Consider the following 27,968-nt stretch of genomic DNA (forward strand, 5'->3'; position numbering starts at 1 on the left):
CCTAAGCTGATTCATGGGCAGTATGAGACCGCACATGACCTTACAAACAAATGTATACACTGGATCTGTTTTGTGAGGGGTTGTAAATCAGTGATTAGGGGCAAGTTGTTATTACATAATAGGGTGTTGACTGGAACCTCGATGAACACAGATTATATTAGAATCGAGTTAGCCCGCTCCTCCCTAGCGTGTGGACTGTTATCCCAGGAGTTTAGATCTTTACCTCCTGCGACATGCAATATAGAACTCTGAGCTAGGCCACCACGAATTAAGCGAATTAGGATTGCCACCCATTGCCAGATAGACATCCAGACTAGACTCAGAAATATCTCCATGTAGGAGGTCAGGGACCCTGCAGACAATGGGCCAAAAGGTCTGTCACACCCAAAGGTCACATCAGTGCCCAGCGTTTTGCCAATACCAACATCTAGCATGGGTTTGGATGATAATGACTGACTAACAATCGTAGGTGGGGCTGCTTCCCCTGGGCCACTCATTGAGTTCCCTAGACTGCCCTCATAGAATATCGCAGGACTAGAAAAGAACCTCCAGGATAATGAATGGTGCGGTTTTGGTAGATTGCACCAATTTGTCTGCAGGAAACTTTGGGACGCACTCCTGGTCATCCACAGGGATTTACTACATAGACAAGCCTGCGTCAGAAAGAGCCTAAAGGCGGCCCATTTGGTGCTTAACCATCTGGATAGAGTCACGCTATTACAGACCAATCTACCTAAATACCCCTGATGTCTGTGAAATACATGTGTATCATTGCTCTAAATGAATCATTCTTTTAAACATTTACAATAGTGTGAACGGTGCAGACACTGTGAATGCTCTCCATATGGTGTGCAATAGATTAGACTCATTAGCAAAGATTGTGCATGATGAGGCTGTGGTTATATTGACAGGTGATTTGATGAGTAGGATATGGCTTGGGATATCCCTTATCTAGTGCCGTGTTACCCTGTTAAAACACATAGGACGGCCACATGGATGGCATGCGTTCTGGCGAATTGGAGCTTAGGGCAGCCAATGGTCGAAAGTCAGTGTCAAGGTTGTTATTCTCCCCCGCACCCCTCGAAGCATTTAAAAACACTAACTCTATTCAAAATAGTTGTGCTCTAGGCCAATTAGTTAGACGTGAAAGCAGGGTAACTGACAACCTAGACCTACCTTCTTAGCTGGTTTGCGTAAATTTCACATCGATTTATATTCTTTTTTCTGCCAAGAATTCTTATGTATTGGCTGATATGTATGTAGTCGATTGTATTTAGAGTGACCACTGACCGTTGGTAGCTAGGCACAAGGTAGCTTAGGGGGCCAACGATGACCACAATGCAACCCAGTATCAATCATTGGCAACTCCAGTAAGAGTAAAATTGGAAGATGTTTTGACCAAGGGGATTGAGGTACAGATTTATCATGCATTTATGCTAGAGCAGGTGCTCAGTAACAGTTTATTATCATTGTATTTATTGATGGCAGACTAGCTTCGAGAAGCAACAGAGCGCTTTACAGAGGTGAAAAACATTACAGATGCATAATGGAGCGGTTTCCAGTGGTAACAACAGAACAGATATACAGCAGGGGCAAGGATACAGAGGGGGGCAAAGTAGGGGTACAGCTGTTTAAGCAGCAGTGAGCTGATAAGTGCACATTGTTAGGAAAGATTTCTCTGAATGCAACTTTCCCTCCATGTATGGACCCCCCAAACCTTTTGCTTTGCGTTAGTGTCCTGACCTGACTTTCGCCAGTCGAGCACAGCCTTCAGCTGCACTCCACTGAACTTTTCCTCATTGTTAAGGGGAAACTGTCACGTCCTTCAGGCTGTTAGTACTGAGAAACTTTGTTTCACTTCGTCTTTCGACTTTGTTGGAACTTTTTGTAACATTTTATCATTTTGTTAAGTACATTACTGTACCACACAATGGGGTCCTTGTGTTTTATGGCCCTAGTCATCCCTTAAGGAGTTGTGTTGATTGGGCAGTGTGCCTTGCAACAGACTGGTGGCAGCAGAAGCTTTTTCTTGTATTTGTACAACTTTTTACTGAGCCATGCCATGCTTGACCAAGTTTGGCTCATGACTGTGGCTAGTGTCCGTCGTGGCTGTGCCACAAGGGCTTTTGGTCTTTTGGTCTGGTCTTCGTAACCTGGGACTTCCTTATTTGGGCATGCAGTTGCCTGCAAAAGCTGCATATTTCACAGGCTACTGCATGTCACGTGTGTGGGTACCCAGGAAGTGGTATGGGACTGTCTGGTCCCAATCCACACTACTGGTGCCAGAATGTCTGGTGTGCACGAGAGCGTGAGAACCACATTGGTCCCTGATTGGACCACTGCTGGTGTGCATGAGTGGGGCAGATCTCCTCAATGGCTGACCATGTACAAGTACTAGCCAGACTTTCAGATATGCAGAGGGGTCCTGAATGCAGATTAGCAACAGGTCCGAATTGACCTGAAGACGGAGCCAAGTATCCAGAAGAGCCTAGCAGATCCAATGACTATCTGACGCAGCGCTGAGAAAGATTGGCACCCTGAGCCCACCTTTGTCCTGATAGAGCCCTGGTTTACGCTTGATCTCAGAAGACCTGCAAAGGTGCTTTGAACCTTTGGAGTGGTGGGACCAATCACTCTGGATGCCTCCTGGTTGCCCTGCAAAAGAGCCTGTTCTGAGGTGTCCCTGGGCCATTCAGCGCACTGTCCAGCTCAAACTTGGCCACTGCGTAGGAGCATCACTGTGTCGAGTTTTGTCTCGAAACTTGGGGGAATCCTAACTTGCACTGTACAGCACTGTTTCACCAAGCTGCTTTGGAGCGCGAGAGAGAAGGCTGTGTCAGATTGTGAGAGTTTGGGTGCTCCTGCGGCACTGTGTGACAGTGATGTTCGCTCAAGGCGGCTTTCCTGCGTTCCTTCTTGTGCCCTGAGACCAGCTGCATTGGTGTTTCCTTTGTTCTTCAACCGTTGGCAGACAACTGATTTCAATGTTCCACAGAGGATGGAGTAATACCTAACTTGCCCTATATCTTTGAGGGGTTTTCTCCTCAACTGATGTATCAAAGGAGAGTCAATGTCTGCAAGTCCAAATCAAAGGTCTGCCTGTGTCAAAGTCTATGCTTACCCTCACATCTAACAATAATTACAGTGTAGGGTTATTCTTAGTCAACTGAACAGTGTTCAAAACAAAAAGGGGAGCTGTCTTTGGCTACCTGCCCCCAAACTTCACAAATGTTCTCTAACTCTCGGGGCTCCCTTCCCCAAGTTCTGAACCACTCTTGGCCCAGTGTTCAAAACTCTTCACCAAGTCTCAGGGCTTTTCCCCAAGTCGGAAATACTCTTTCTTCACTATATTCTCAGGTTTCTCTAGAAGCCAGAGGGGTTCCCCTTCCCCAAGCCTTCTAAGTTTTTCTTGTAACAGTTTGTGCAAAGTCCAAAAACAAAATTAACAGGAGCTCTGGGTTCCTTTTCCCAAGTTCAAAGTACTTATTCACAAATCTTCATGATAATTTCACAGGGTCCTAGGGATCCCTTCCCCAAATTCAGGATACTGGCTTCTTTGGTTCATAGGCTTTGGCGTGGGTATGGAAGCACTCTGGTCTAGGCTCTGTTTTAGACCGCACAGCCCACCCATCCCAGGTCACACAAACAGTTGCCCTTAGGATTGATTAATGTTTGCCCAAACTTATATTTCTTATGCACTTGTTTTTTTTCTTCACACTATCTTCTTAGCTTCTACCTTTTTACATCCACTGACTTTTACGGGATTTGCAGATTTAGGATTTCCCTTCTGCTCACACGTCACTACTCCCCTTTTGTGGTTTATGCGTTTTTCATTTTTATTCAACACTTCTGTTTGGTTAGAATCATTGGATACTTTTCCATTCATTTCCCATTGTTCATAGGCTTTCGAAAGTGTGCGCATCTCTGGCACGTGACCACTCTGATACAAAATTTCATAGCGTTTATTGGTTCACTATTGCATTCGATTGTTCTCATTCTCAGGCTTCGTTGCAGGTGTTCTTCGGAAACACACGCTTGTCCAGTTAAACTGTAGCATGCACTCGCGTAACGGGTTTCCCACTTGACAGAAACTTGCCGGTTGCATTGTTGGGATTCATGTTTCTTCCTTCTCACAGTTTCCAACGGATGAGGTCAGGGTTTCAATCCCTGCCCCTAAAACACTCCTGGGCCAACTCTTCTGCCCAGGGGAACAAGCATTGGACAGCCAACTGAAAGTGGCCGATACGCCACACACCACCACTTTCCCGACCTCACCGGCTCCTTAGAGACACAGCTCTTTTGCCATGCTTCCGCCGAGTGCCCTGCTCTGCACCTCAACAGAGTTTCTGTATATCGCTCTCCTCCAGTTCACTACGGTCTGCTCTGGCCTCCTGGTTGCTCTTTCTGCCGTCCTCCCTGAAGCTCTCTCCTCCTCAATTGTGCTCCACTTTTATCCAGCTGTGTCTGAGTAACAGATTGCATGTGCGAGTTCTGGGATTGTCTTGGCTGTCTGTAATTAAGCCAATCAGTGGGACTTGCCTGACCTTCCAATCTGTATTCAGTCTGGTCCTTCTTCTTCATCCCAGTACTAGAGTGGAGTCTGTGCTACCCTTTGTGTCTTCTTCTTCACAGCATTGTATGTGATTCTAGAGAAATCAATAAGGTATGATTGAAAATGCCCCATGAAGGCAGAGGGTGGGTAAGGTAGATTGGTGTTCGAAAAGGGGGATACCATGTTTCACCTCAGGTGATCCTCCCTTTCTAGTCCGCCCCCAGGGTCGGGATCCAAAAGCGATGACTCTTCCCTGCCCACCTGGACAGAAGATGCCTTGGGAGTAGTGCCTTCAGGTTCCTCACAAACAGCTCCTGTTGCAAACTGGACCCGCATCTGCACCCGCAGTGCCTGTGCACTTTGAAGCCGACCCGAGTTCGGGAAATTGTACCTTCGACTAACCCTTCCAAAACCTGCCAAGTTTGGACCAAAGCCGAGCTAAGGGCGGTGAGTACTGAAACCACTTACTGGTAGCCCATTCTTCATCCATAACATTTTACGCACAGAGGATTCCTTGTGGTCCTCTCTTTTGCTTGGGAAGCCTCTGCTTTGTAAAGTCCTCAAAAAGTTGAGAATAGCTTTTTTCATCGCAGCAGATCCACGCCTGAATCCCCTGAATCTTGAAACCTGTTTTCACCCTTCAAAATACTGTCCCTAACTTTCCCAGGTCTCTAAAAAGGTACTTTGTGGCTTTTATGCATGACTAAGCACGTTTACGCGTGCATCGAACATTGAGAACAATGCTGCATACATCGTAGGTCTGGACTTATAAAGTTCGGGTTTTCACTTCTGAAGTTCGCCTGTACTCTGAAAATTATTTGTCCTTTCCTTTGCAGGTATTGGCGGAGTTTAACTTGTTCATTCCAGTGTTTATATATATTTTTACATTGTGTGTTCCTTGTATGGTATTTTGCTATTGTTTTTCATTATTCATGTGTGTTTATTCTTGGGCCTAATAAATAGTATATTTTCATATACTTCCACCTAATGGTAATTCTTGGTGTTGCACTGTGTTTGCTCACTGAAGACCTCTGATCACCCTCACTCCTCTTGAAATTAAGCGTTGACCGCTGTCCAAGCTACCGTGAATTGGTCTGGCTACCTTCCCAGTTGTCCCAATTCACTAACAAGGGTGGCCTCCTAAACATCTGTCCATCAGGCCAGAGATTAGAAATCTATTCTAACAAACATGAACATATAATAAATGAAGTAGCCCTTTGTCACTAAACCCAGCAAAGTGGTCCATGCTGGAACTGTTAAACATACCAAATGGTATGATAGTAAACGTCGCCATGCTAAAACCGAAATCATTAGGGAAGTGAAAAGTCTAACTGCCACTGATGAAACACGGCTGAGAGGATTAAGATCATTTTATAAGAAATTGGTGAACAGGAAGAAGGTTGACTTCATGAATGGCAGGAGTTTTTGGTTGCTGTAAATATGGAAAAAAGGTAGTGGAGTATCTCAGAGGAAGTATGGTTAAATTATTTTGCTAATCTTCATGCATCTGATATTGAACATCCTTGTGCTATATAACCCACTGCTTCTGATTATCCCCCTTGCTCTTTTGCTGTTGACCTATGCCTCACCCTTTGTGACATTAAAGAGGCTGTTACAGGAGACCGCCAGGGGGTGAAAGGCAGCATGAGCCGTTGATGTGCTGTCTCTCTCACCGCCCAGCGCAAAAAGGCATATAAAATATATTAAATTTAATGCGGCAGCCTTGCAATTGAGGGCCTGGCATTGGAAGTCTCCAGGAGGCCACCGACCAAGTCTGGCCTTGCATTGTAGCCGGTATGATATGATATTTTATTTATATCGCACTCGTACACAAGTGTTTCAGAGCGTGACAAGGCAAGGGAGGGGAACAGGGGAGAACAAAACAGCGATCTTACTAGACTCAGTGACATTGAAAATGCGCAAGTGCATGGGAAAGGGAAAGGGGAAAAGTGCATGGAAGGGGGAGTAGTGGAAAGTGCGCAGCAGGAGAAACAGATAAATAATAATAATAAATCAAAATAAATAAATAATAAAGGCAATACACGATGGTAGTGCAGCCAGCAAGTGGCAAGTGCTGTGTTTAAGGCAGCAGACAGGGAATATCTGATAAGTGCAGAAGAAAATAAAGGGGTGCGGTCTTTATGGGATGGGTACAGATACAGACCCGAGTGCAAGGGGTTGCCCGGAGGCAGCGCAGGAGGATGGCAGGGTGAGCAGGTACCTGGGCCCCGGAGGACAGAGGGTGGCCAGGTGCACGGTGTCGAGAGAGAAACAGTTCAGCAGGGAAGAGGGGGGGGCAAAGGCAGAAGCAAAAAGGAAGGTCTTGAGGTACTTCCAGAACCGAAGATGGTTCTCCTCAAGTGTCAGAGTGGCAGGGAGGCTGTTCCAAAGGGAGGCACCAGCCGAAGACAGAGAACTACCATCAGCTCGTTTCTTTGAAAAACGACTGACCCTGGGGTAGTTAGCGGTAGAGGAGCGAAGAGCTCGAGAGGGGTGGTATTTACAGAGGGGTAGTTGAAGGTATTTTGGACCCAGACCCCAGACAGCCTTGTGGACAAAGGGTTTTGAATTTAATCCTTGCATCCACTGGGAGCCAATGAAGGGATTTCAGAGCTGGAGAGATACGATCCCAGGGCTTGAGGCCAAGGATAAATCTTGCAGTCCTGTTCTGGATTAGTTGTAAAGGGCGGAGAGTAGAGGTAGGAAGATTTAGAAAGAGGCTGTTACAATAGTCCAACCTAGAGAGAACCAGAGCTTGGGAGACAATGAGCATCTGGGGAAGGAGAGGAAAGGCAGCGTATCTTGGAGGAGGTGCAGTAGGATTTTTGACTTTTTAGAGAAGTAAAGTGTGGAGTCAAAGATGACCATGAGGTTCTTAGCCTCGCAGGTAGGGGTAGGAGGAGGGCCAAGGAAGGCCAGCCAGAGAGTGAGGGGAAAGGATGGTGAAGGTGTGCCGATGAGGAGGATCTCAGTCTTGTTGGCATTTAGACAAATCTCATTGGCGGCACACCAATCTTGAATGGCAGTTGGGCAATCAGAGATGAGAGAAGAAGAGGAGGTGGCTGAGGGCATCCTGAAAATGAGTTGAGAGTAATCAGCCTAGCACTGGAATTCTTTGCAGAAAATGGCAATGCAGTGGGCTAGAGTTGCCAGGTATCGGTTGAACAGCCAGGGTGAGAGGTTAGACCCCTGGGGAACACCGCAGGCACAGAGGGAGATAGATGATAGGAAGGACCCAAGTTGGACCTGGTAGGGTCGGTCAGAGAGGAAAGAGATCAGCCAGGCCAGAGCCTGATCGGTGATACCAAGTTATCACAGAAATTGTTGAGCAGGGTGATATTGTTGACTGTGTCGAAGGCAGAAGAGAGATTGAGTAGGATGAGGACAGAGGTAATGTTAGAGTCAAGGATGGAGAGCAGATCTTCACGGATGTTCAGGAGAGCAGTTTCCGTGCTTCTGGCAGTCCTGGAGCCAGACTGGTGGTCATGAAGAGAGCCAACAGAATCGGAATGAAGGTTAAGCTGAGATGGACAGTTTTTCCAGTAGTTTACCCAGAAAGGGAGTAATGGAAATTGGGCAGAAATCAGCAATGGCTGGAGCGAGGGTATCAATGTGGTCGTTGATGGTTTTAGAGGAACAGGGATGAACCTGTTTTGACGAGGCTTTCATAGATCGGACTTGTCTAGCGACCTCATCAGGGGAAAAAAGAGGAAAGGATGAGAAAGAAAGAGGGTGGGGGCGTGGTTGAAGGAGGGTCAGCAAGCACAGACAGAGAGGGGATAGGAGGGGAAGAAAGGGTGGACAGGATGTCCTGGGTTTTCGAGATAAAGTGAGAGGCAAGGGCATTGCAAAGAGCCTGGAAGGCAAGAGGAGGGGGTAGAGACTGCAGCAGGGTTGGCCAGCTCCTTGCCGATTTTAAAGAGTTCGGCCGAGTTGTTAGATGCTGCAGAGACACAGGCTTGAATGTGGACTCTTCTTGGTGAGGACAGAAAGTCGGTATTGCCTTTGCAGCAGGCAACAGGCCAGTTTGGTAGAGGACAAACAAGAAGCCCTCCATTTCCTCTCAGCCACCCTACACTTACGATTAAGTGTAGCATGGTCAGAGTCATACCAGGAATTGCACTTGGCTTTGGACTTCCAACGGATCCTCATGACAGGGGCAAGAGCTTCAAGAGTATCAGAAATAGAACAGTAGAGAAGGGACAGGGCTGTGTCCGGGTGTGAGTCAGCCAGAGGAGGAGGGGGAGGGAGAGAAGGTGGCAGCGAAAGCCTCAACTGACACATGCTTCATGGAACGGATGTCCGAGAAGGTAGGTGGCAATGTTGGGGTAGGCTGGGCTTGGTGGGGAAGAGAGTGAGAGATGAGAGGAGAGGAGAGGAGAGGAGGGAGTGGTCACTCCAGGAGAGAGGAGTGGTCAGAGGGATAGAGAGGGGGAGGCAAGAGGAGATCAATACATCAAGTGTGTGTCCTGCAGAGTGAGTCGGGCCAGAGGGGAGGATAGAGAGGGAATCACAGAGGTCGCGAAAGAGCACAGATGAGGAACAGGGAGAATCGAGATGGATGTTGAGATCACAAAGGTGGAGGAGTTGAGTGGTTGAGGCCAGGAGGGAGGAGGAGAGGTCAGCTCACTCAGAGAGAAAAGAGGTGGTTTGACCAGGGGGCTGATAGAGAGTAGCAAAAGCAAGAGAGTGGCTAGGAGAAAGAGAGAGAAAGAGAGAGATAAAGAGAGAGAGAGAGAGAGCAAGAGAGAGAGAGAGAGAGAGCCTGCAGACAAGACATTTGAAAGAGGAGTAAATCGGAGTGGGAATGATAGTGGCAGGAATCCACTCAGTAAAGATCAGGGCTACACCCCGTTCGGGCTGAGTGGATCTGGGTACGAAGAGGATCTTGTAGCCCTCAGGGAGGGGAGTGTGTCAAAGCTCGTCACAGAGCTGGCTGTGAACCATGTCTCATTAAGACCGAGGATATCAAGGTCCGGTTCTTCAAGGAGGTGGCAGATGTCAGAGGAGTGTTTGACAGCAGAGCGAGAGTTGAGAGTGCCAAGATGAAGAAGGTTGCCAGACTTAAAGACCTTCCGGGGAGGGGTACAAATCAGAGGTACGCCCTGCGCAGGTGTAGAGGGAGCCCAAGGTGGGGCAGAGGAGGAGGGAAGAGAGGGCAAGGTAGCCAAGGGAGGAGAGGAGGGGACAGCCAGAGATGAAAGGAAGTTAATGAGGCGAGGGAACCGCTTATCGAAGAGGAGGAGATTGGCCTGAGGGCCGTGGACCATGACAGTGCCATTTAGGTAGACATTAATGATGACTCTGGAGGAGTCAAAGGAATCCATGAGAACTTCCCAGCGAGTGCCACCATTAATGGGAGAGGAGGAGAGAGGACAGAGAACAGAGATCATATGAGGGATCATGAGGGATCCATAGATCTGGCGAAGGAACGACAAAGGATTTTGGTGAGGGACTGTCTGGAAAAGGCGCTGGAATAGGTATCAGCGATAGGGAGACCTGGGTTGGAGGCCAACATATCCTTTTTAAAGTTCTTCTTTCCAGACTTAGTGAGAAGGGAAGGCTAGTTGATAAAGAAGCAGTTGGAATAGATAGGAGAAACAGAAAGCGCCATGGGTGAGAAGAGAGAGGAGGCAGTGGGAGGAGTATACAAGTACAGCGGTATGGAACAGTCACTGAACCAGCAGGTTACAATCAATGGCCAAAGTTAAATGCAAAACAACACCCACATTTGACTTTCAATATAAAATGCAAAAATACACCCAAATTTGACTTTTAATGTTAAATACAAATGTGGCAATCAGGACAGGAGCTGGTATTGATGCTTGAGAGAACTTTATTTCATTCACTGATAATGTTCAGGGTTTAAACAATAAAGGACGGGTCCCGGCTTTTGTACAGTTACTTCACTGTGGGTTAAAGCTTGGGGTATAAGTTCCTTGTGAGGATTCTCCTACTCACTCGGACCCGGATAGGCCCACCAGTCGCTTCCACACTCCTCTCCTTGTCCCTGCAAAAAGCAACGGAAATGCTATTAGGCCAGTCCCTTTTATACCCAGTCCTAGATTTGTAAGAGGGCCAACCCGGGATCAGCCCCTTCCCCCTCCCTCTGATTGGATGAGACTCAGGGAGCCCTCCCTCTAGATATAGAGCTGCCTTCTCCCTTCCTATTCCCTTTCTCCTGTTGGTCGACCCCAGACCTCCCTTCAAGCCTCCGGTCCCTTGGCTGCTGCCGTTGCACACGTGAGCAGCCCGGCGTGTGAGCCCCCTGCAGGCTCCGCCCCCTGTGTATGGCGTTCTGTGGTCTGCCCGTCGTTTGGGATGTCCAGGGCCCATTATCGTTACAGGTAAGGGGAGGGGGGGTTGATTGAGTCCCCTGGCGGTGGATTGCGGGTTACTTTTAACCCCTCCGACGCTGAGCGGCTGGTCGTGCCTGGTGCTCGTGTTCCCGAGCTCGGCTGCCGTCCAACGCCGGAGGGAAATGGGCCTGCCCACAGCCCGTTTGTCTGTGGGCCTGTTCTGCTCTGCTGCAGCGTCGGCACCCCGGGCCAATCCGAGAGGGGCCAGCGCTACGGCAGCACAGGCATCCTGGGTCATGGAGGCCGAGCAGGCGTCCTCGGCTCCTGATGGCCCACCCGCAGCAATTCCCCCACGTCCCGCACATCTCTAGGCTGTGGCGGTGCAGGTGCCGCCAGCACCGGCGCACACAAGGCTCCCCTCAGCAAGCCCGTCCCCACACCCTCGGTGCCCCTCTCCATACCTCCCTCCTCACATACCCCCACCACAGATTCAGGCCGGTCGGGCTGGATCGAGCACCTGGACAGGTAGTCAGCCACTAACTGAAAGCTGGCAGGCCTATGCAGGGTGACAAAGTCGAAGGGCTGGAGGCACAAGAACCAACGCAGCACACGCTGGTTGGCATCCTTGTGCCTAGCCAGCCACTGTAAAGGAGCGTGATCGGTATACAGCGTGAATCTCCACCCAAGCAAATAATAACGCAAGGTGTCAACCGCCCACTTAATGGCCAGGCACTCCTTTTCAATCGTCGAGTACACAATCTCATGCGGGAGAGGTTTCCGGCTCACAAAACACACAGGTCATAGAAAGCCCTCAATTTCCTGTGACAGGACAGCACCCAACCCCAGGCCTGAGGTGTCTGTCTGTAAGTAGAGAGACAGTGGAGCAAGTGCGGTGGTTAAGTGTGGTGGTACTGTCTAGCTGTCCTGCTCTTCGCTGCCTGTTGATACAGAGAACTGTTCTTGCAGCTGCCGTGATTCGGGTGTGACGAGCTGCCTGCGTTGTCTCTGATTGGCTGCTGATGCTGGACCCGTGAACCCGCCTCCTATTTAGTCCACGTACCCACGCATTGGTGCGCGCGCAGTGGAGCAAGTTCGGTGGTTAAGTGTGGTGGTACTGTCTAGCTGTCCTGCTCTTCGCTGCCTATTGATACAGAGAACTGTTCTTGCAGCTGTCGTGATTCGGGTGTGACGAGCTGCCTGCGTTGTCTCTGATTGGCTGCTGATGCTGGACCCGTGAACCCGCCTCCTATTTAGTCCACGTACCCGTGCATTGGCGCGCGCAGTGGAGCAAGTGCGGTGGTTAAGTGTGGTGGTACTGTCTAGCTGTCCTGCTCTTCGCTGCCTGTTGATACGGAGAACTGTTCTTGCAGCTGCCGTGATTCAGGTGTGACGAGCTGCCTGCGTTGTCTCTGATTGGCTGCTGATGCTGGGTACAAACAAACTAACCAACCAAACTGTGTTGCTTTTGAAAAAGACTCTACTGAACTACCAATGGACTGGTAACATCCGGTAACAGCTACTCTTTCTTGTTCATTTTTTGTTGAAGACCCGTGAACCCGTCTCTTATTTAGTCCACGTACCCGCGCATTGGCGCACGCACAGTGGAGCAAGTGCGGTGGTTAAGTGTGGTGGTACTGTCTGTCTAGCGTGCTAGCTTGCAGTGTAATGAGTATTTTTATTCTTTTCTTTATTTATTTTTTCCTTGAGTTACAACAGTTAATTAATCCTTTGCATCATTTATTCTACTTTTTTAAAATATTTTTTTCTTTGTGATTTTTTCGGAGCATTTTTTAGTTGTGAAGTTAAAAATATAATTTATCTAAATTGTATATTCTTGATAATTTAAACGTCCAAAAAACTATGACAGCAAAGAAATTCACGTTGAAATCTGGTATGCCTTTGATGGCGGGGTTGTCATCCGTGCCGACTAAAGCCCAATCTGATGCAACAAAGCGCTCCCTAACCAAATCAGCATTACAATGGCCAGGTACCACAAGTGTTAAATTACGCTGCACCCTATCGTTATCAGCTGATGTTCGTACCTACTACGATATTGACTCTCAAGCAGGAGCGAATGCTTTTATTGAACCAAGTCAAGCGCCAGGTGCCCAGACAATTTCATTGGGACAGCAGCTGCTCGCTATTTCTTCCAACTCTGTCATGCAAACTCTTGTTCACACAACCCCCAAATACACTTCCGAAGGAACCAAAACCCCAGAACCTAATCAGGAGAGTGTTAAAATACAAACTATAACAGTGAATACTTTACCTGATTCCAACCTGCAGCCAACTAATAATCGAGTAACTCTATCTAAAACAGCTCTTAGGATGGCTGATCTGAAAACTAATGAACTGAGGGTATCGACAGAGCTAACAGATACTACGTTAGAATCAGCCGCAATTGCGACTGAATTACTTCCAGCTGAACAGCAGCAGAGGTCAACAATCATGAGCGAAATAGGAGATGGCTGCCTGAATAAAAGAGAATCCCCAGTAAAAGAGAAAGTCACCAGGTTGGGGAAATCGATTGAAGTAACTGACCTCACATTGGAATCAGTTGCCATTTCGAGAGAACTACTTCCAATTGACATCCCGCAAGGTTCAATAACCACGAGTGAAGTAGAAAAAGAATGTACAAATAAAACAGAAAAACCTGGTGAGTGCGATGGAGCTAAGCCCGCAGAAATGATTTCCCAAATTATGGAACATGTTATATGCTCAGTTGAAGCACAAATAAAGCTGCGGAAAGCTTATGAATGTCTAACCATGACGGGCAACATCGACCATGAGGCCCTTGATTTTATAGATACATCATCTAGCTCTGAAATTCCAGAAGCTGACATATTGTATATCTATTCAAACTCAGGGGATCTTATTCAACTGCAGGAAGAACGCACGCGGAGCTTACTTGAAAAATCAGAACAAGCCGTGGCAAACCTACAAGATCCCGCCTGCAATTGCAATCATGAAAATGGTCCCCGCCAGTTAAACCTTTCAACGCGATCAGATACCCAAATGGTTGATGAATCACCTTCTTTCATAGCACCAACTCCACGGCGGACGAGATTTCGAGAAGTAACCCGTGAGTCTGATTTCTTCATTCAAAAAGCACAATCAAAGCGTTTCTCGTTTCCAGATGCTCCGGCCCTGAACAATACGCTAAGTGCAATGAACACAGCTCTATTATCAATAGCAAAGTTGTATGAAGTTTTAGACAATAAGGTGACCCAGCAAACAAAGTTGCTTGAAAAGCTCCTAGAGGCAGGACTGACACCTGAACACAAACTGAAAGAACAGAACACCTCTAACACCAGATGGGACATTACGGTAAAACCCAATTTACGTCACAGAAAGACCGAGTCGCACACAGGCAGGTAGTGATCTTGAATTGGTAAAAGAACCTGAAATACACATTGTGGAATCTGAAGAATCCTCCCCGCCACAAATTGCTACGAATGTCTTGAGACCAGTTGATCAACTGTCTGAAAACCAACAATCGATTGGGGAAGTTCAACCCAACTTGACAACAGGAATCTCAACCGATACAATTGATCCGCCGCAGGCAAAGAGAAATATATTTGACCTCTCTGGGCCAAACAGTGGCAAACAAATAGCAGGCTCTAACCTCATACCTCCTAAAGATGCTAGAATGAATCAAGTCAAATCAACTAATCAAGGTAATTCCAAAAAGTTAAGACCAAAGTGACGTAAATATGTTAAAATTCAGTCAAAAACTATAAAGAGAACAGATGCGTCTAACACAACAGACGTGATACCTCGATTAGTACCACCATATGAACCTTTAGACACCTTGGTGGCCTTGTCGAAACAAACTACTGCTCTGAGTGAAGTATCGCCCCTGTGAATAAAATCATAGCGCCAGCGTTAAGGGCGACCATGTTCAAGGATAACAACTCGTCAGCTGCCATCGACCTAACTAGTCCTTATAATCCTGGACTTTCAGCAGCCCAAATATCCATCGAAGATCTAAGAGAAGAAATTAGAGAATCCATCAAGACATATCAGGCTCAACAAATCGGAAGTGTTCAAACAAATGACTCTCTTATGAACCCCACTCTCAAAAATGATAACCTGACAGCTGCTCTAAAAACTGCTGAATCTATGAAGACATCTAATCCGGCTCCTGATAGGCCAAGTAAACTAATGGAATATAACCGCACTAAAGACCATGCATTACCGATAACGTCAAACTTAACACAAATTCCACAGCTTCAAATCCAGACCATATTTGACAAACCTAAAATTCAAACAATTGAAGCAGAGTTGCCTCCACCAAGTATCTCATCCCAGCAAGATCTACGAGAGCTGATTAAGTCGTCAATTGAATCTTACATAGCGGACACACGTTCTCACACCTCCAGCCCAATGATGCAATCAAATGTCACCTTTCCCGAAATTGGCCTACTACTTCATGGACCCAATGTGGCAGCTGGACCACAAGGTCAGCAACCGAATAATCTTCTGAATATTCCTACTCAAGTCTCTGCAGGCCTTAGCAATGTCAATCCAGTTGACTTCGAATAAACAAACAACATTTCCTTGTCTGAATTTGAAGTGCCGGGCTCAGCCCTTTCAAACCTATGTACTCAATCGCACAAGTATATTGAATATATGCACAGAAATCCCAATTCTGAAAGAATTGACTTCGACTGACCTTGAGCTGATTGAATTTGCAAGCCAGGGAAACACCTTTGAAGCTAACATCTATGTCAAATCTACCTTAATTTACAACCTGATATGGCAAGCCAGAATGAACCTGTTTGACACAGGCTTTATATTGTCACAGGTCAATCCTCTCTCTGGCGAGCAGGTGGATAAACCCCAATTAAACATCTACCAGTCTAGAACTCTCAAACCAAGTCAGAAGTCTCACTTACAGAACTACGTGGGCAGATCATAACAGATTCTTACCCAGACCACAATCAAACTAGTCTCTTGGAACACGAGAGGTAACAGTCACTTTATAAACTCTAAGCAAAGTAACCTCGAGGAATATGACATCATCGCTCTCCAAGAGACGTGGTTTATGGAATCCCCAACATGGGATACCCATATCATTTTTGATACCTTGGCATTAAAAAAGTTGAAAGGCAGACCATCAGGTGGACTTCTAATAGCAATAAAGAAAATCTGTGGGTTTATTGGAGAAAAATAACCATCTGCCTCCCCGTATTTCCAAGTTGTCAGACTCACAAGAGCTACAGTTAATATTGCTATTGTGAACATATATTGGAGTAGGTCAAACCTCACATCAGATCGATATTTGACCACTCTACTGTGGCATCTTGATAAAATAGCACGGATTATTGAATCTGGGACTATACCCATCGTAGGCGATCTAAACCTGCACTTGCTTTCAGATCAAAACATATTGCAGACAAGTGATGAATACACATGGAATGAAATTATGAAAGATAGGAGTTTAGTGATGCTCAACAATGTATGCAGCGGTGACTCCCCGTCATGTAACACCTGGCAAAGGGGTACCTCTGGTGCAATACTGGACTATATCTATGTGAGCAAAGAATTTCTCCCACAAGTTGAAACAATGAATGTCGTATCAGCTGATGAAAGTGATGACAACAAATTGGTCTTGTGTTTTAAACTTCCAACTGTATGGTTATCCCAGGAGAGAAACCCTAACATTGCACACATTGGCATTAACAACCGTGGTAATCGTTTGAAATGGAATCCCCAAAATCTTCTTCGACTGAAGAAAAATTTACATGAAATGTATAATGACAACCCTCACAATCCTTCAAATTGCTACATGAGAAAAATGCAGATATTTAAACATATCATCTCCCCAGATCTCTCCGTAAAAATTAACCATCAACATCCTTTTGACATAAAGATCCAACAAGTCAAAATCAATTTGAGGCAGGCCATACACAATTTAATACATTACCCCATCAATCTACGAAATAATATGAAAAAACAACTAAAGAAGAACTATGCTTATTGGCTGAGAGGACAAAAAATACAATTGCATCAAGAAAATAGTGAACAAATGCTAATGCATCTGGTGAAGAAATCGAGCAGTGTCATTTGGGCATGTATAAACGGAGTGTCTATGCGACCTCAAGTGGCTGTACTAACCAACTCAGTACAGAATAAAACTTGGGAAACATATTTTAAAAATCATTATTAATCTCCCTTTCAAGACACAGATGGGTGGTTTCAATTTAATTCTATGCCATGTTCATTCCCAATACATCTTAATGACATACTAGATTGCATTAAAGCCCTGAGTCAATCTAGAGCTAGTGGGCCGGATGGATTACATAATTGTATGCTCAAAAACCATCCATATGAATGGGCATCCATCTTGATGCAAATTTTCCAGAATGCCTTTGTAACTAAGCAAATTCCGCGAACATGGAAACAATCAATTATAGTGCTGGTATTCAAAAAGGGCAACAGATCGGATCCAAATGCTTATCGGCCTATAGCGCTATTAGATTGCCCGGGCAAGATCTTTGCACGCCTTGTCCTAAACAAATTTAATGAATGGTTAGACGCTCGTTGCCTTCGTGATATTTTCCAAACTGGCTTTATCCCTGAAGTGGGCACAGGAATAAACATCATCACCTTGAACAGTATTATTTATCGAGCACATGAAAGGAAGGAAGCATTATACATCGCTTTCATTGACTTTCGCATGGCTTTCGACGAAGTACCTCGCAAATTGCTATATATAAAGTTGATGAATGGTGGTTGCCCGTGGTCAATTTTAAAATGGGTGATTGAATTTCACACGAGCACCACTATTCAAATCAGATTAGATTCCACTGGCCTCCTTTCTGATCCGATAAACAATGCTTGTGGGTTGAAGCAAGGATGCCTTTAGGCGTCCGCTTTATTCAACTTTTTTATAGCAGGCATAAAATCTTGATTTGAATTAATCGTGACGGACTCACCAAAAACAGATGCCATCCCAATCCAACATCTGTTATACGCAGATGATATGGTTTTACTTTCTAAAACCCCCAATGGCCTACGTGCCCTACTGAAATCCTTGGAGACCTATTGTTCTGAAAATCATATTTCGATAAACGTTGCGAAAACCAAGGTGATTCAATTTGGCACTCATAGGCAGAGATCTAAAATCCATCAATGGCCATTACAATTAGAAAACTTGGATTCAGTCCCCTCATATGTTTATTTGGGAACCTTGATAACTCAGCAAGTGAGCCCAATGGGATATGAAAATTATATAAAGCAAAAAGCGATTATGACGCTTTCTCAGGACCGACTGATCAAGGCCAAATATTGCAAATTTTCATTAAAGCCCATTTTAATCTACTATAAACAAAAGTTCGTGCCTGTGGTCACAAATGGTAGTGAGGCCTTCAAAATAAAAACCTATGAATATTGGTCTGCACTGGAAGGCTATTATTGGAAACGTGTGTTAAATTCACCAATGTCTATACCATTAACTATCCTGAGGCATGAGTTAGGCCTTTTGTCGCTATATGCAACATATAAATGGAAACTTTGTTCCTTATTTAGGAAATGTTTAATGGTAATTGAAAGAAACTTTGAGGGGCTAATGTATATTTTAGCGAATTATCTGTTAAAATCAAAAGATAATTTTCCTACTATGTGGCGAATGAAAGCGCAGAAAATTCTTGACCAATTGAATCTTTCTGATGTCACTTTGATCAACAACCCTAATGCGGCAAAGAAGCGATTATGGAAATTTGATTGGATCAAGATAAGGAATGCCTGTACCTCATATCAGGCATTCATAGATAACCCATTCAACTTAAAACGTTACGATATAGTGGAGCCTTACTTAATGCTATTTCCAAATTCCCACCAAAGGGGTGATTTTCTGCGCTTTCGTTTAAACATATGGCCTACCCATGAAATATTATGCAGAAGAAAATTTCTACCACTAGAAGCACTGCCCTGTCGATACTGTCAATCTTCTTCGGAAACTTTAAGACACTTATGTGCAGAATGTGTAATACTACTTCCGCAGAGGATTTTGTCCTTTAAACCTTTATTTGAAGGACCATATATTGAGTCTACTACGGAATTATGGAATTTGTTATTTCACACTGCAAGAAAATCTGTTAGATATGCTATTCTGAATTTTTTGTATGGTTTAAAAATGAATAAGCAAGAAAAATCTGTTAACCGGTCTGATTTCCATGTTTTTAAATAATTGTGTTAAAAATATATATCAATTTATTTTCTCTTCTTTATCAAATATTATGTATGTATAAATGATGTATTTTATCAAAGAATTTTTATATGCTGTAATGTTGAAAAAATCAAGATTTTTTTTTCTTGATTAAAATGACAACAATAAATAAAATTTTAAAAAAGTAAGTAGAAATGCTTCCGGAAATCAGAACACAATAACACCGGATGCGTAGATATGCTGTGTTTCAGTTCCTTGACTGCCAAAAGAGCTGCAGGGTTGCTGGATAGGTTCAGAGAACCACCGTTCTTCAAGGCGTCGGTCAAAGGTGCGGCTAGGGTTGAGAAGTTTGGTATGAAGCGTCTATAATTCCCAATAAACCCCAAGAACGCCCCTATTTGCTTCTGGAATGTTTTGAATTGCTTAGATTTAGTTTCCTGGGCCCCTAGGACTGTTTTCTTTGGATTAATGTGAAGACCGGCCTGGGTTTGAGTGTAAACCTCTTCTTGGAGATGAACCAGATGCTCTCTTCACGATGCACTGTATACCATGATATCGTCGAGGTAAGCAGCAGCGTAGTTGTCGTGTGGCTGCAGAAGAACATCCATCAATTTCTGAAAGGTGGCCGGGGCCCCATGTAACCCGAAGGGCAGAACCTTGTACTGGAAGAGCCCCTGAGGTGTTGAGAAGGCGGTCTTCTCCTTATCTGACTTCCGGAGCGGGATCTGCCAGTACCCCTTGGTGAGGTCTAAGGTGCTAAGGTCACGGGCAGAACCTAGCCTTTCTAGCAGTTCATCCATTCTGGCCATGGGGCAGGCCTCGTATTGTAAGATTGTGTTGCGCTGTCTATAATCCATGCAAAACCAGTTTGACCCATCCGGTTTGGGCACAAGTACGATGGGTGGACACCAAGCACTGGTAGACGGTTCTATGATGTCCAAACTGATCATTTCTTCTATTTCCCTCCTTATGACCTGTCTTCGGGCATCTGGGTTCCTGTAAGGTCAGAGTCTGACCGTTTGTCCGGGTTGGGTCTCAATCCGGTGCTCTATGTGATTGGTTCTGCCAGGTAGTGGGGAGAAGGAGTCTATATGGGGTTTGAGTGTTTCCCGGATCTCGTTCTTCATTAGGTCCGTCAGGGTTGCACCCCATTGCACTGCTTGCAGTTGGCTGTATAGTGTTTTCTCCCTTATCCCATAGGTTGTCAGGATGTCAACCAGGGTGGATTCTGTCCACTTTTTCAAGAGGTTGATGTGATATATTTTCTTGAAAGGGGTTTGGTCGGGTTGATGTATCCTATAGTTAACCGGCCCCACTACGTCCTTCACCACATACGGCCCTTTCCACCGGGCTAACAGTTTGTTGGTGCTGGTGGGTAACAAGACTAGTACCCGTTCCCCTGGTTCTAACTTCCTTAGACGGCTCCCTTTGTTATATGTCCTCTCTTGGTTGTCTTGTGCCAGTCCTAGATTGGTTTCAGCCATTGTTCTCAGGGTGGATAGGTGTTCCCGTAGTTCTTCAGCATATTTGGTTAAAGAGGTTTCTTGGTTGTTCTCCCAGTCTTCTTTAACCAGATCCAGAATTATTTGAGGCTGTCTCCCGAATAATAACTCAAAAGGTGAGACCTAGTGGAGGATTGGGGCGTATCCCTCAGGACCATTAGGATTAGAGGTATGACTCTGCTCCAGTCCTTTCCTTCAGGTCCTACCACTCTCTTCAGAATTTTCTTTATGGTTTTGTTATAACTTTCCACCAATCCGTCCGTCTGAGGATGATAGACCGAGGTACGTAACTGTTTTATCTGTAACCTTTCACAGACCTGTCACATGATGGTTGACATGAAGTTCGTTCCTTGATCGGTAAGGATCTCGGTAGGCAGGCCCACCCGTGAAAAAAAAGGATTAGCTGATTGCATATCTGTTTAGCTGATGTCCCCTTTTGGGGAACGCCTCAGGGTACCTGGTTGCATAATCCACGATAACCAACAAGTACTGGTACCCCCTACTTGCCGGTTCCAGTGGACCTACAAGATCCATGCCGATGCGCTGGAAGGGTATGGTGATCAACGGCATACGTTGTAACGGGGCCTTATCTGGTTTTTCTCCGCTTGTCAACTGGCAGGTCTTGCATTCTTTGCAAAATTTAGCTACTTCTCCATAGATTCCTGGCCAGTAGAATCATTTTACGATGTTTTGCTGAGTCTTTAAGGAGGCCATATGGCCCCCACATGGGTGATTGTGTGCCAGTTGGAGGATAATCATACGATGGGGCTTGGGTAGAAGTAATTGCTGCTTTCGAACGCCTTCCTCAGTTTGGTGGACTCAATATATTAGACCTTGCCTAGAGGTGAAACCCGGTCCATTGGTTAGGTCTGGATCCCTCTCTGGGGTGGCTTTTTCCCGGGTCATCTTTAGGGTGGGGTCTGTCAGGGTCTCTCCCCGGATGGACTCCTCATGATCCTCAGGGTTCCAGGCTATTCGTTGGGTGGCATATATGGATTCACACCGAGCAAGTCGGCCTTGCATTTTTTTAGTATTGTTTTTTTTATAGTTCTGGGTGCCTGGGTGTATTGGTTCTTGGGCAAAAGGTGCTTCGCCCCACCAATTGTGGTCCAGGGCATTAAGGGCCTGGTGGAAGTGGGGTAGATCGGTTCCGATGACAACCGGGGCGGGTAAGGAAGGGAGGACGGCAGCTCACATCTCTGTAATGTTATGGCCTACTTCTAGTCTTACGGATTTCATGGGGTAAGCCTTTACGTCCCTGTGGATACAGCGTATGGGTACTTGCATATTAGAGAGGTAAGGCGAATCACTTACGTTGGCAGTACGGCAGTCTGTCTGCTTCTGCTGTCGGGTATCGGGTATTGCTCTGGCTGGGATCCCGTCCACCCTGATGTCCATGGTATATGGTCCCTTGAACTGGGGATCTGGTTCCGCTTTCATAAACCCAATTTCCATCAGCTCTGTTCCTCTTCTTCGGGGGCAAAAGCGGGCTATATGGCCCCATTCGCCACAGTCATAGCATTGCGGTTGACGGAATCCTATAGCCAACGTGGGTGAACGGCCTTCTAAGCTGGTCTTTTTCTCCTCCTGTCGGAGAGGGCGTTCCTCCACTGGTCTCCACCTTGGCAATGTAGCTCTAGATCCCTTGGATATAGGTGACTCATTAAGGGGTAACATTCTACGGTTGGATGGGCCAGACCCAAAGGGTTTGTTCCCCCCTCCGGCCTTTTGGTAGGCGGAAGCTATGTCCACTGCTTCTGCTAAGGTGGGCCTGTGATGTTGTCAGACCCACCTTTGCATTAGAGGGGGAAGGGCCTCGATGAACTGTTCCAGGGTGACCTTATCCAATATATCTTGTATGCCTGGGCCAGGCACTTGCAACCATTTCTCTACGAGATCTTTAACTCGATAATATAACTGACGTGGATTTTCTCCGGGTTTAAGCTTAGTGTCTCGTAGCTTCATCCTGTAGGCTTCGTCATCAAGACCTAAACGGTCCAATACTGCCTTCTTTATTTCGGCATAGGGGGTGGTTTCATTTGGGTTTACTGCTTGGTAAGCTCCTTGCATTATGCCTGATAGCAAGGGGGCGACGTACTGTCCCCATCGGTCCACGGGCCATTGAGCATTTCGGGCTATTCTCTCGAACCCCGTGAAGAAGAACGATGGGTTCTCGCCTTCCTTAAACTTTTGCAAGATGGCGGAAGGGACCATAGGCTGGTTTCGAGAGCTAGTAACTGCATCTGTTAGGTGCAGGATGGTCTCATGTTTCTTCTCCTGGGATGCAGTCTGGAGGGTGCCCTGCAATTGGATAGCCTGTTGGAAGGCCTGGCGGTCAGCTGCCGGCTGCTGGGCCTGTATTTGGAGGAGCTGTTGTAGTTGTTGTTGCCCCTCTGACAGTGTTTGGATGATTTTTTCCATGGGGTTCTCTTTATCCTGCCGACTACGCCACTTGTGACAATCAGGACAGGAGCCGGTATTGATGCTTGAGAGAACTTTATTTCATTCACTGATAATGTTCAGGGTTTAAACAATAAAGGACGGGTCCCGACTTTTGTACAGTTACTTCACTGTGGGTTAAAGCCTGGGGTATAAGTTCCTTGTGAGGATTCTCCTACTCACTCTGCCACGGATAGGCCCACCAGTCGCTTCCACACTCCTCTCCTTGTCCCTGCAAAAAGCAACAGAAATGCTATTAGGCCAGTCCCTTTTATACCCAGTCTTAGGTTTGTAAGAGGGCCAATCCGGGATCAGCCCCTTCCCCTCACTCTGATTGGATGAGACTCAGGGAGCCCTCCATCTTGATATAGAGCTGCCTTCTCCCTTCCTATTCCCTTTCTCCTGTTGGTCGACCCCAGACCTCCCTTCAAGCCTCCAGTCCCTTGGCTGCTGCTGTTGCACACGTGAGCAGCCCAGCGTGTGAGCCCCCTGCAGGCTCCGCCCCGTGTCTGGCGTTCTGTGGTCTGCCCATTGTGTGGGATGTCCAGGGCCTGTTATCGTTACATATAAGGGGAGGGGAGGTTGATTGAGTCCCCTGGCAGTGGATTGCGGGTTACTTTTAACCCCTCCGACGCTGAGCGGCTGGCTGTGCCTGGTGCTCGTGTTCCCGAGCTCGGCTGCCGTCCAACGCCGGAGGGAAATGGGCCGGCCCACAGCCCATTTGTCTGTGGGCCTGTCCTGCTCTGCTGCAGCATCGGCACCCCGGGCCAATCTCAGAGGGGCCAGCGCTGCGGCAGCACAGGCGTCCCGGGTGATGGAGGCCGAGCAGGCCCCCTCGGCTCCTGACGGCCCACCCGTGGCAATTCCCCCGCGTCCCGCACATCTCTAGGCTGCGGCGGTGCAGGCGCCGCCAGCACCGGCGCTCACAAGGCACCCCTCAGCCAGCCCGTCCCCGCACCCTCGGTGCCCCTCTCCATACCTCCCTCCTCACAGCAAAACACACCCAAATTTGACTTTCAAAGTTTAAATGCTAAGGCACAGTAGGTATAGAATTGAGGTATGAATTAGAAGTTAGTAGTGAGAGCATACGAATGAGAACTATGAGAACAAGCAGAGAAGGGAGTGAAAGGAACCAGGAGGGAGAAAAGGGCAATCAGAAGGAGGGAACTAACCCATGGTGAGTGAGGTAAAAGAGTCGTGGTAGTCCAGTTTCATAGCTGTGTGTGGTAGCCACCACAGGAAGGGTTGGGTTGTGACAAAGGTCTCATGTAGCATTCTGGTAGCAAACAGGAAGCAGACAGGGGCCTTAGAAGTGGGCCTTTGGTGAGGGGCCGGCTAAAAGACTGCCGGTCCCTCATTGGTCAGGAAGAACAACTCCCCAACCAATGCTAGAGCACAATAGGGGCAGGCAGGATTGCACATACAGCCTCAGATGGAGATGAGGCCAGGGCAGCAATGTTGAAAGAACTGCATGGTGGTAAGGTTTGCAGGCAAAAAAAAACACAAATATGCTCACAATTTCATTGTGCAGCAGGATGTTACAGGCACAGCCAAGTAGCATGATTTGGAAGCACTGCTATTTCCGTTATTAACGCATCAAAAAATAATTGTATGCAATTTTTGATTTTTTTGCCCCGTTAGACTGAGAACCCAGAGACGGAAGCTGATGGCAGGGTCCCAGCGGGGAGAGCCGCGTGAGCCATTTTGCTGGCGCTGTCATTGCAGCAGGACCTTGGGAGAAGTGTTCCTTGCTGGAGACATGCTGCGTTCGGCAGCCCTCCAGGCGCACTGGAAGACAGCAGGAGTCTTGTTACACGCACTGGTATTGCAGTTTAGGTGAGATGGCTCGGGAAGCCACACCGGGCGACCCGACATCATCGAAGCACATCAGCAGGCCAGCGTTATCATCGGGCGGCGGAAGCACTGAGAGTAGGTACTGAGGAAGCAAGCAGCAGGCATATGGGGAGCTGCAATGCGCTGGGTGAGTGAGTGTCCCATTCTGCACGCCCAGTAGGGACTATATTACAGATCCATCCTACATGGCTCCAGCGGGAAGGTGGAGACCCCAGGAAAAAAGGAAAGCAGCCTGGGGGTGTGTGAGCGTGTTGAGGATTAAGCAGATTGGGCCCGAGGACTGTGCCTTATTATTGACAGTGGGCTGTCTCGCATAACCTGTAATTGATTGTGCACCATAAATTGAACTGCCTTGAACCCCTGGAGAACATCTGCAGTTGCAGGATCTCTGTGGAAAGCCTGTTTTAAATTAAGGTTGCATAGCTCACAGCTCTCTCTTGAGTGTCCGGTCCTGATTCTTGATCCGCAGGAGATGCTGAGCCCCACAGTCTCCCCTGGATGTGTAGTCTTCCACTGAATGAAACAGGGAAAGTCTCAACATCCCTGGGGGAAAGGGGAAGTGGATAAAATAAAAAACAGAACACAGGTAGCTCCAACTCCAACCAGCCGAGCTCCACCTGTAGAGGATAGAAAGCAAGACGTTATTCCCCTTTAAACTTACTATTTCTTCCTAAAGAAAACTCAGAAAAAAAGGTTATTGTTGTACCTGTATAGTCTTCCTGGAACTCTGGAAGACTAATGGAAATGTGTCTATGCAGATTAGGTTAAATTTTGACTAACAGCTCCTTTGAGTTCTATAACCTGGTAACAACTGATGCACCTCTCTCTGTAAAATGAAATCTGTCTTCTGAGAATATTTCAATTGAAATCTTTATCCTCAAATTTCGCCAGATCAGGAAAGGAGTTTCATGTAAATTTGAGAGAATGAATTGCAGATTAAGTACAATTAAGTTTCTGTCTTCAGTGAAGATTGAATTGAAGTTTTTTTATTCTTTTAATTTCTTCTGCTCAATGAGTGGGTTAGTTAGAAGATGAAAGAATGAGCTGCTGTGTTAAAGGACGTTCAAGTCTCTGGGCCTCATTACAACTCAGGCGTTAAGGGTTAACGCCACCGTTAACCCTTAATGCCTGATTCTGATTTTAACGCCTGCTTTTAGCAGGCGTTAAAATCCATGGCGCTAACCTGCCATGGTGCTAATTACATTCTTACCATAACCACATACCTAAACCAGGTACGCATCACTCGCCGAATTCTTCACATCACCTTGGAGTGCACGACCCAATCTCTCCACACAGTCCACTCTGCATTACGAATTCAAGTTGCAAATCCCATACTCAATATGACACAGCATATGACAGCGACCTCAATATTTACTCTGAAGTGTAACTTTCCATTTTCAGCAATCAGTATTACTCTCGCGATTGCATTTTTTCACTTCGCCCACATTGCCCTTCCTCAATACATTGGGCCTCATTACAACTCAGGCGTTAAGGGTTAACGCCACCGTTAACCCTTAACGCCTGATCTGATTTTAACGCCTGCTTTTAGCAGGCGTTAAAATCCATGGCGCTAACCTGCCATGGTGCTAATTACGCCGCCGTAATTTACGGCGGCGTAATTAGCGCCTTCCCCACTCCCATTATGCCCTATGGGGCAAAAATGGGAATGGGGAAGGGAAAATGGGAAATGGGGATTTACTGCCCCACTCACCTTGGAATGGGGCGGTAAATCCGCCATCCACCATGGTGTAAACGGAGTTTACACCATGGTGGTAAAGTTGGTGCACTTAGCACCAAGGTTGTAATGAGGCCCTCTGTCTTTTTTAGATTAGCTTTTCGTGCTCACTGTATTTCGTACTTAACTTTTATATCGGAAACTAACTTTTAGTGATTCACCAGAAGACTTCCTGAAACACTAATCTTGGCGCATATGCATTACGATCGGAGACACTACCTCTAAAAGATCGTTGTGCGAGGGCTAAAACAAAATCAACAATAAAAATAACTTTATCTGACTCAGAGCGCATGCGCGCAACAGCAGTAACCACTAGTCTCTCAGCTCTGCCGGTGGAAAAATATCTGCCGAAGCGTTTCGCCCAATTGAGTCATTTAAAAGACTCTGCACATGCGCGGGTGACTAGCGTTCTTCTCACAGGAGGCTAGAATTCCCCAGATGCGCACCAGAGTCTAAAGATCTTCTCAGAACAAGCAGATCAGGTAACATTTCTTTTATTTGAAGAAAGTCGATCACTTAGAAGCAATAAAATGTCGTAGAGACGTTACCAAATACAATTGACTGTAAATTCTTTTTTTATCAAAAATGAAGCACATAGCAAACACTGAGCTTGAAATTTCCTTTTAACCTAAATACCTAAAACATTCTTGACAACAATAATTTCATAACTTGACAGAAGAGTATGGGCCTCATTACGTGATTGGTGGTAGTCATGGCACTATTTGCGCCATGACTGCCACTAATAACGGGACCGAGTCCGGTGTGGTGCAATGGGGACTTACCGGTCTAGTCCGACCCTGCCGGGACCGGTAAATCCACATTGCACCAACCCTTCCCCATTCCCATTTGAGCCCCCATAGGGCTAATGGCAGGCATGGGATTAGCGGCCTGGTCCCCTAACGGGACCCGTAGGGTCCGACCACACGTCCCTAGCGGTTCCCGTTAGGGGACCTCGGAATCGGGCGGTAGGGGATTACCAGCACCGGTCTCCTTACCAGTGCCCTGTATCCCCTACCGCTAGACTCGTAATGAGGCCCTATATCTCCGGACTATGTCTTGTCCCACGTAGATCCTTGTATGTTACTGCTCTCACTCCAACCTGGAAAACTTTATTGGGACTGAATTTGGGCCTAGATTTGGGGGATAAACTAAACAGGACCTTCCTAGAAAATGGAGGACAATGAAAGGCAGTTTAGGACTCTCAAACAGACTCCAAGCTTCCGCCACAACCAATCACCTTGTAGCTTACTCCAGACCAGTCAAAGCCCAGCTTCCTGACCACCATGATGGCTTGGGGAATTCTCCTAAAATGCAATGGAAGTTAAGGCAACACAAATAATAAAAACTGAACTAATCTATAAAGATTGTTATGTCAAAATTATTCTAAGTCCCTAACAATTTATTGTAAGGAATC

General features: G+C 46.5%; 1 protein-coding gene and 1 long non-coding RNA gene across 2 annotated transcripts in view; one reads left to right on the forward strand and one right to left on the reverse strand.

The window, feature by feature from the left end:
• The window catches only part of LOC138581031 (sulfotransferase 1B1-like), a 537,627-nt gene that overhangs the window by 193,900 nt on the left and 315,759 nt on the right, over positions 1-27,968 (forward strand). The window lies entirely within an intron of this gene.
• Positions 23,103-27,968, reverse strand: part of LOC138581033 (uncharacterized) — a 470,134-nt gene continuing 465,268 nt past the window's right edge. Inside the window, exon 6 of the long non-coding RNA XR_011304409.1 lies at positions 23,103-23,197. This is a non-coding gene — a long non-coding RNA (uncharacterized lncRNA). The remainder of the gene's footprint in view (positions 23,198-27,968) is intronic.

The sequence above is a fragment of the Ambystoma mexicanum genome, chromosome 3p (genome assembly GCF_040938575.1).
Source record: "Ambystoma mexicanum isolate Mex_15411 chromosome 3p, UKY_AmexF1_1, whole genome shotgun sequence".
Classification (NCBI taxonomy): domain Eukaryota; kingdom Metazoa; phylum Chordata; class Amphibia; order Caudata; family Ambystomatidae; genus Ambystoma; species Ambystoma mexicanum.